The sequence below is a fragment of the Papio anubis genome, chromosome 19, assembly GCF_008728515.1.
Source record: "Papio anubis isolate 15944 chromosome 19, Panubis1.0, whole genome shotgun sequence".
In the NCBI taxonomy this organism is placed as follows: domain Eukaryota; kingdom Metazoa; phylum Chordata; class Mammalia; order Primates; family Cercopithecidae; genus Papio; species Papio anubis.
Window position 1 is genome coordinate 69,915,409 of NC_044994.1, and position 8,093 is coordinate 69,923,501.

Below are 8,093 nucleotides of genomic sequence, written 5' to 3' on the forward strand. Positions count from 1 at the left end.
CATTAACCACTAACAAGCATGGTGGGCATTCAGAAATCAAACACATATATTAAGCTTCACATAGTTCATGTCGAGATTATTTTGGCACTGGCTTCTGTAAATAAGTTGTTATAATTTATGACACTGAATTTTTACCATATCTGGCAGCTGGAACTACGGAGCAATGAATTAACTGATTGGTTTTCATGAACTTCAATGAAGAAACAAAACCAATTGGCTTATATGTCATAGTATTTTTGGTTAAGATTGATACCAGACTTGTGGTTGTTATCTTTGTTGGTGCATTTAAAAATTGTTTGCATTTTAAAGCACTTCTAATAATTTTTAGATATGTTTGTTTTAAAATAGTTGACATGGTGAAGCAGGACTAGTTTTTTGTCAGTGGTGCAATGGTGCATAAAGGTCACTGGACAACAATTTGGTTATTTAAACCAATTATATGACAAGGAAAAGAAATTATGCTTGGAAACCATGGCATTATACATCATATATTGGGAAAGGGGTTATTCAATTGAACACTCTTGAGAGCATTTATAATCTAAAGCTCAGTTACAAGTTTTGGTCTCAGAAATCAAGGACCTTTCCCAAAGACATGTAACCATGGAAAATGCCACTTATTGACCAGAAAAGACAATTTCATTGTCTAAGGCAGTTGATTTGAGTGGGGGGTTAAAGTTATGTCAAATTAACCAAGGCATATACAATTTGAATTTATAACTTAACTGTGATGTCTATTGCTTGCTTGCTAAGAATATATTTAGGGATTTTCTTCTCTATTTTTTTAATTCAACAAAAGCAATACCAAGAGGTCTTCTCACTTCAGATGATATGTTTTGGAAATCACCTTTTTGTTGGCTCTGAACAAACCTGTGCTTTCTTGATAGGAAAAAAAGTCATTATATGAAAAATATACTTGCACATGCATGTTTATAACAGCACAAATTGCAATTGCAAAGATACGGAACCAGTCCAAATGCCCATCAATCAACGAGTGGATAAAAATCTCTATGTTATAGTCTCACTCATAAGTGGGAGCTAAGCTATGAGGATGCAAAGGCATAAGAATGGTCCGATGGACTTTGGAAACTCCGAAGGAAAGGTTGGGAAGAGGGTGAGGGATAAAACACTAGAAGCTGGGCTCAGCGTGTACTACTCGAGTGATGGGTGCACCAAAATCTCAGAAATCACTACTAAAGAGCTTACTCATCTAACCAAATACCACCTATGGAAAACCTAGAAACTTATGGAAATAATTTTTTAAAGGAGAGTGAGAGATCACTAATTACAGTGGCCAATGTTTTCTGTAGTTGTGGCCAAGTCACCACGTAAGAAGTGGTAGTATGTGTGAGAAGTGGGAGTATGTGTCTTTCTTAAAACTGACATGACAAATATATGGAGTTAAGGTATCTCACAGATTCAAATCCTTCAAAAATCTGCTGTCTATATCTGCTCTTTCTCTCTCTCTCTCTGTGTGTGTATATATGTATATCTTTTATTATATAAGTACCTTTTATTTTAGTATGAATTTTAAAATTGGTTTGTCAATTTCTGCAAAAGAAAAAATATATTATTGTAATATAGATTGCATTAAATCTGTAGACTAATTTGAGGAGTATTGCCAACTTAACGATATTGTCTTCAAATCCTTGAACACGGATTATTTTTCCACTCATTTAGATCATTTTTAGTTTATCTTAACAATGTAATATAGTTTTTCGTGTACTAGTCTTGGCTTTCTTTTGTTAAATTTTCTAGGAATATTATGCTTTTTGATGTTACTCTGAATGGACTTTTAGTTTTACTTTGAATTGTTCATTGCTAGTATACAGAAGTAACATTCATTTTTGTATATTAATCATATATCTTGCAACTTTTCTAAACTCCTTTATGAGTTGTACTAGTTTTTTAGTAGGTTTCTCAGTGTTTTATGCATACAAAACTATGTCATCTTGTGAATAACGACAGCTTTACAACTTCCTCACCAATCTCAATGTCTTGATTCATTTTTCATGTTTAATTGCCTAGTTAAGACCTCCAGGACAATGTCTAACAAAATTAGTGAGATTGCACATCCTTGTCTTATTCCTGATCTTAAAGGAAAAGCACTACACACTTCTCCGGAAGTATGATGATACCTATAGGTTCTTCAAATATGCCTTTATCAGATTGGGAAAGTTTTCTATACCGGGTTTTTTTTTTTTTTTTTTTTTTTTTGAGAAGTTTCATTGTGACTGGGTATCACCATGACTGGGAAATTTCAATTATTTTTATGAAACTATTGAGATAATTGTGGCTTTTAATCTTTATATTATTAATCAAAAAGTACTGCATTAATAGATTTTTCCATGTTACACCAGACTTGCATATTTGAAATACATTTAATTTGATCATGATACATAATATTTTTATGTCTTGCTAGATTTGGTTTGCTAGCATTTGCTTCAGAATTTTTACATATTTATTCATGAAAGATATTGGTCTGTACCTTTCCTTTTTTGTAATATTTTTATCTGGCTTTGGTATCAAAGTAATATTGGCTTTATCAAATACACTGAGAAGTGGTTACTCTTTCTTTATCTTCTGAATGAATCCATGAAGGTTTCATAGAATTCACAAGGGAAAGGGAAATCATTCAGGAGACACTAAGTGACAAGACCTACCTAGTTATCTTTTTTTTTTTTGAGGTGAAGTCTCACTCTGTCACCCAGGCTGGAGTGCAATCATATGATCTCAGCTCCCTGCAACCTCCCTCTCCCAGGTTCAAGCGATTCTCCTGACTCAGCTTCCAGAGTAGCTGGGATTACAGGAGCCCACCACCACACCTGGTTAATTTTTTGTATTTTTGGTAGAGATGGGATTTCACCATGTTGGCCAGGTTGGTCTCAAACTCCTGACCGCAGGTGATCCTCCTGCCTTGGCCTCCCAAAGTGCTGGGATTACAAGCATGAGCCACCCTGCCTGGCCTGTCTTAAAACACAAAACAAAACAAAACAAAACAAAAAAACTGCGGTGGCTCACGCCTGTAATCCCAGCACTTTGGGAGGCTGAGGTGGGCGGATCACAAGATCAGGAGATCAAGACCATCCTGGCTAATATGGTGAAATCTTGTCTCTACTGGGAAAAAAAAAAAAAAATTAGCTGGGTGTGGTGGGGGGCACCTGTAGTCCCAGCTACTTGGGAGGCTGAAGCAGGAGAATGGTGTGAACCTGGGAGGCAGAGCTTGCAGTGATCTGAGATCATGCCACTGCACTCCAACCTGAGCAACAGCACAAGACTCTGTCTCAAAAAAAAAAAAAAAAAAAAAAAAAAAAAAAATTATATATACATATATATGCTATTTTATTTTTTTATTTTAAGTTCCAGGATACATGTGTGGGACGTTTAGGTTTGATACACAGGCAAATGTCTGCCATAGTGGTTTGCTGCACCTAGGTATTAAGCTCCACGTGTATTAGCTATTTATCTTGTTGCTTTCTCTCCCTGTGGTCCCCTGACAGGCCCCAGTGTGTATTGTTCCCCTCCCTGTGTGTTCTTATTGTTCAGCTCCCACTTATAAGTGAGAACATTTGGTGTTCGGTTTTCTGTTCCTGTGTCAGTTTGCTGAGGATAATGGCTTCCAGCTCCATCCGTGTCCCTGCAGAGGACATGATCTCATTCCTTTTTATGGCTGCATAGTATTCCATGGTGTATATGTACCACAATTTCTTTATACAGTCTATCATTGATGGGCATTTGGGTTAATTTCATGTCCAAAGAGCCCATTTTAATTTTATTTTTCTTTATTTATTTTACTTCCTATTTCCCTTATTTCTACCCTTTATTACTTTTATACTTCTGTTTGTTTTGAATTTCCTTTGATATTTTTTCTAATCTCATAAAAAATATTAATTTGAGATTTTAACTTTTTTTCTAATACAGACATTCATACTTATATATTTCTTCCTAAATAATGCTTTAGCTGTATCCCTTTATTTTTGTTGATTTGTTTTTATTTTTATTTATCCTGAAGTTTTGTTATAATTTTCCTGAAATTTCTTTTTTGAACCATTTTTATTTAGAATCATGTATTTGTTACACATATTTTTTACATGTAAATTTTATATATAAGGGCATACTTTTATAATTTCAATTATTTTTAATATATTAAGATTTATCTTATTGCCTAACTTATGACCTATCCTGGAGAAATGTGCATTTGATAAGAATATCACATAGAGTGTTCTGTGGAACAATGATTAGAAGTAAATGCTAGTGTCAAATCCCCTATATCCTTGTTGCCTAGTTTTTTTAACCCATAATTGAAAGCAGTTTATTGAAATCTCCAACTATTATTATTGAAATACCTATTTCTTCTTGTCAATCCTGTCAGTTTTTCTTTTATATATTCTTGAGCCCTGTTAAGATACACTTATAGTAATCAGATCTTTCTGTTAAATTGACCCTTTTATTATTATAAAATGTCTATACTTTTCTCTGCTCTTTTTTTTTTAGTCTATTTTGTCTAGTTTAACTACTCCAGTTCTATTTTGGTTAGTGTTTACATGGCATATTTTTGCATCCTTTTTATTTGTAACTTTGAAACTTAAATGTATCTCTCATGAATAGCATATAGCTATATCACTGGTTTTAATCCAATCTGATGACCTGTACCTTTTAATTGTTTTATTTTGTTGAGTCTACTCACATTTAACATACCATTGATACAGTTAGACTGTTTCTTGTCATTTTGCTATTTTTCATACTTCTCATACTATTTCTTTCTCTTTCTTCTTTACATCTTCAATTTTATTAAGCAGATATTTTCTAGTGTATCATTTGAATTTATTTTTTGATGCTTTGAGTATTTTTTAAATAGTTTTTACTGGTTGCTCTAGGGATTGTAATACACATATTTACTTCCCAGAATTGATTTTAGATTTATATTTGCTTAATTTTAGAAAAAGAGAGAAAGTTTGTTCCACACTAACTCCAATCTCTATTTGTGATATTTTTGCCATATATATATACATATTTTACATATTTGTAGATTATGTAATCCACCATTAGAGATTTATAATTACTGTTTTATATAATCTTACATGTATTAAATAAGATAAAAAATTCTTTATTAATTTTCCTGTTTTTCATTCCAGTAGCCTTCATTTGTTCCTGCAGACTTGTGTTACCATTTGGTGTCACTTCTTTGCTCCACTGAGTCCTTCTTCCCTTCAGCATTCTATGTATTATACTCTCAAATTAATCTCCCTCTGCTACAGCTTCAGAAATTCAATTTTATTGATCCTGTCTGATATGGCCTGGCTGTGTCCCCACCCAAATCTCATCCTGAACTGTAGTTCCCATAATCCTCATTTGTTGTGGGAGGGACCCAGTGGGAGGTAATTAAACCATGAAGGAGGTGACCCCCATGTTGTTCTCGTGACAGTAAGTTCTCACAAGATCTGATGGTTTTATAAGGAGCTTTTTCCCATTTTGCTCAGCACGTCTCCTTCCTGTTGTCACGTGAAGGATATGTTTGCTTCCCCTTCCACAATGATTGTAAGTTTCCTGAGGCCTTCCCAGCCATGCTGAGCTGTAATTGAACCTGTTTCCTTTATAAATTACCCAGTCTCAAGTATGTTTTTATCAGTACTGTGGGAATGGACAAAATACACTGCCTTCTGCTATTGTTTTTTTTTTTAAAGAGGAATGTGCAGTTACATAGCACTTTGTCATTACTATGAGATTACTTTTACTGGTGTCCTTTGTTTATTTATGTGGTTGAAATCACTGTCTTGTATTACTTGTCAGTTGGGATAACTTCCTTTAGTATTTCTTTAAGGCATGTGCACTGATAAATGAATCGTGTCAGTTTTGTTTATTTTAAAATGTCATTATTTCAACTTTATTGGTATTAACTTTTCATTTCCCTGGTTATAGAATTTTTATTTGATAGTTTTGTTGTGTGTGTGTGTGTTTTCCTTAAGCATGTTAAATACGGCATTCCACTACCTTCTGACCGCCATTGTTTCTAGTGACAAGTCCGCTGTTAATCTTAGTAAGTTTAATTTTAAGTGAAGAATTCCTTTTCTCTCTTGTTGTCTTAAAATATTTTTTCTGTATCTTTGTCCTTTATTATTTTGACTGTGATATGTCTCTATGTGAGTCCTTGTTGTTACTCTACTTTGAGTTTAAGGTTTTTTTTTACACATTAAGTGTAGATTTATGTTTTTCATCATGTTTAGGACATTTTCCTCATAGTTGTGAATGTTTCTCCTAACCCTTTCTTTCTTCACCTCATTATGTGTATGTACACTAATTACGCATATGTTGGTGGGCTTAACATTGTCGCACAAATCTCTGAGGCTCTCTTCATTTTTATTCAATCTCTTTTTCTATTTTTCAGATTTCATAATCTCCAGTGATCTTTATTCAAGCTCACTGACTTCTTTTTGCTGAAAGCACAAATTTATTGTTGAGCTTTGTAAATTTTTTGTAACTTACCATTTGACTCCAGAATTATCATGTGATTTTTGTAAATTCTAGATTTATTAATTCCTTACTAATAAGCTCTTTTAAGAATCATTGTCATTATATTTTTCTCTTAATTTTTAATCATAATTTCCTTTAGTTCTTTGAGTATATTTATACTAGTTGCATTAAAATATCTTTCTGCTAAACCCAACATCAAGTCCTCTTAATGGCAGTTTCTACAGCCTTATTTTTGTTCCTGTACAACAATCAGACTATCCCATCTGTTTGCAAGTCTTATAATTTTTTTGTTATAAAGTGGACATTTTAGATATTACATCATGAAAATTCCAGATTTTAATTAGTCCTACTCTCCCACATAGATGTTGGTGTTGCTGTTTCTTGCTTGTTTCTTGTTATTTATTTGTTTTGCTGGACTAATTCGGCAAAGTCTGTTTTTCCTGAGGTGCACAGCTTCGATGTTTCTGCTCATTTTTATCTCCCTTTAAAATTTTTTTATTTTTAGACTTAGATTTCCAGAGGTCTCCCCTGGGTCATCATAGCTTAAAGTTTAGCCAGTGATTGGTGAGAAGTTGTACCTAAGCCTTTCAATTTTGCTGGTAGATCTGTGTGGAACGGATAATGCTTTCCAGTTGACCCTTTGTTCAGCCAGAAATGAAATCACTTTCAGATGCCTGCTCTGCTTGCTCATTAGTGGACACACCTTGTGCATACACACAGCATTTCAGACTCTCAAGGATGTAACCATATCAGGGGCTTTTAGCTATCTTCTTTCTTCCTGGGTCCTCTCTGTTCAAGCTCTGAGTGGTATGTTCACTTACTTGTTGCTACTAATTTCATAAACCATCAGCCTTCTCTTAACTGCTCACCTCTAATACCTCTCTTAATGTTAAAGCCTTAAGGCATGAATTCATTTATGCCATATACCTATGAAGTGCACTTCCTCAGTAGAGCTGGGTGAACCTCTGTCCCACTGCACCGGAGCTGGAGGCGGGGTGAGGGTGGCCTGCTTTTACTGCAGTGAACACTCCTACCTTGCAACAAAGAGTTGGAAGGACGGTTGCCCCTTCTTGGTTTGCCTCTTCCATCAGGGAACCTATGACATATGAGTGGAAGTCTGGGAATGGTGGTAGGGAGCGACTGAGAATCAAATATTTTTGACTCGATGCAATTAGGCCTATAATCTACAGGTGAGAGCTGAGTGGCTGAAACAAGTCCCAGTTATTTTGTGCAATCCACCCAGAGAAGATTTTCTACAACACAGAGCTTGAAAGACATGCAACATGCTGGAGACTCCCTTCCAGGCAAAACTATAGCCTTATATCTAGAAGCTGGGGGAAAGGGAACCCTTACATTGTAGGCACCCATCCTGAGTAGTTCCCACAACATGGAGCTTGTGAAGATGGGGGAAGGGGCAGGTTGTGGTTCAGTGACAGTCTCAACTTGTTCTTATTGGGGTTTAGCAGGTTTTTTAGGATAAGTTCTTCTCAATTTGCTGGTATGTCCTTAGGTCAAGTTCCAGAAACTTTAAATGTATGTGTTTTATAATTTTCACCAGTGAAATGGTTGTTTCATTGAGAAAAGGATCTGCCAAACTCCTCACATAACTATTTCTTCTAACAACA